Source organism: Pseudophryne corroboree, chromosome 3 (assembly GCF_028390025.1).
Source record: "Pseudophryne corroboree isolate aPseCor3 chromosome 3, aPseCor3.hap2, whole genome shotgun sequence".
Taxonomy (NCBI): Eukaryota; Metazoa; Chordata; class Amphibia; order Anura; family Myobatrachidae; genus Pseudophryne; species Pseudophryne corroboree.
The window spans coordinates 418,109,298-418,111,236 of NC_086446.1; the positions used below are offsets into that span (position 1 = coordinate 418,109,298).

A 1,939-nucleotide genomic window follows, 5' to 3' on the forward strand; every position below is an offset into this window, starting at 1 on the left:
GATCACCCTCCTGTGCACTCAGCACGGGATCAGAAGGAAGCCTTCTGTTTCATTTAAGCGGCACAAGAAGGGTATTGTTTCCCCGGCAACGACGGTGCAGTGTCTGAGGTTTCCATGGTAACAGCATACACACACAGCAGTTACCTAGTACATGGAAACCACTCATGAACTGCACTAAAATTCCATATATACATACCAAATCTATTTATGATATTTACCTATGTAGGGAAGTACTCACTAGCCGCATATTATTTCTACAATTACTGTGGTAATTATGTTATTATTTGTATCTTGACTGCAGGGGAGCTTTGCAAAGTAACACCACTGTTATTGTTATCTGCACAGACAGTTTTTTTCTCTCTCTTACATGAGATAGTCACAGCTGCCATATATAATAATTTAATATTTTTTTGCTGGATTCTATATTTACTTATTTAAACATTGTCAATACCATCACATGGGTCAGCACAGATTTTTCATAAGTTTTTTCAAATAATTAGTCATAAGACTATTGGTGCAATATCAATATGTCTTCTTGGTATAAATGTACAGCTGTTCTTGCAAATTAGTGTATGTATTGCCTGTCAGTATTTCTTGGTTAACCGTTTATTTATCTTTAACCATCCAGGCAACCTGTGATTCTTATCAACTATTGCATTGTATTATGTGTGAAGTTGCAGAACAGACGGATAGCTGCTCTTGCAACTTTTGTGCTGCAGCCTATATGAACTCTCATTAATTTTCGTACTGGATGCTAGGTCAAGTTTGAGATCTTTTTTGCCTGTCAGTATTTCTTGATTAACCGTTTATTTATCATTAACCATCCAGGCAACCTGTGGGCTGTAAACTTGTGAGTCCATACGCTCTGCATTATACAGCACAGGCGTATTACTGTCACCATATCTCTCTGTCATTTTCACACCAACATTTCAGGTTGCATATTTATGGATTAATTGGGATGCTTTGGAGCAGGTGTTCTCACTATAGTCCTTATTTCATTTTTTGGAAAGAACTCACTATGGACTATTTGTGATACAATTCACACGTGCTCTCACTACTATCTCATTTTTGAGACATCCCTTAGGGGAGAGCAATTAACCTCCCCGTTTGTTACAGATCCATCCATCCATTAAACACATCATTTTGAGTGTGTATAAATAAAGCTTGTGAGGGGAGATAAATTCATCTCCAGTTTTTTTCAGATCCCCCCATCCATTTACGTAATTTTGGGGGCGACCAGCGTGTCATAGACCAACATCAGTCATTATATTACTTTCTTTGAATTTGCCTCATCAGTGGCCATTGCCTATGCGGACAGGTATTCTTTCGACTTTCTACAGTCATACCATGCTGGACATGCCCGATCTCGCCTGATCTTGGAAGCCAAGCAGCATTGGGCCAGGTCAGTACCAGAAAGGGTGACCCTCTGGGAATACCGGGTACTGTAGCACCAAGAAATATACCTTCCGCTGATCAGCAAATTTAATTTCAGTTCAACCTTGCAATCCATTATTGCAGCTGACCCACTCTTTAGGAGTCCATACTTACACAAGCCGGTTTTCCATTATCTCTTCTATGAACACACCAATCTACTTAACACCATAATTTCATAGAGATAATAGGAACATTTATATATTTTCGCTTCTGACAAACGTCAAACATCAATACTCGCTTACAAATCAGTGGGTTTTCAGATAAAATTTCTGTCACCCTCTTAATATAAGTGAGTTACATATTATTATATCGTCAACATCATTTTGTTGTTTAATACTTGTTTTAATATTTATTGCTGATGCACAGCAGTAATTTTATCATCTTTTCGTCTGTGATTAAAAGTTAAGTTTTATCTTACCTCACCTACCAATTATGATATCCGATCTAACCCTCCATCTCTTTAATATATAGAAATAAGTGTGCCCCTGAGAGACATTATCTAGAG

At 37.8% G+C, this 1,939-nt stretch overlaps 1 pseudogene; it reads left to right on the forward strand.

The window, feature by feature from the left end:
• Nucleotides 1-1,332: 1,332 nt before the first annotated feature.
• LOC134891538 (5S ribosomal RNA) lies at nt 1,333-1,451 on the forward strand (annotated as a pseudogene).
• Nucleotides 1,452-1,939: the final 488 nt, after the last annotated feature.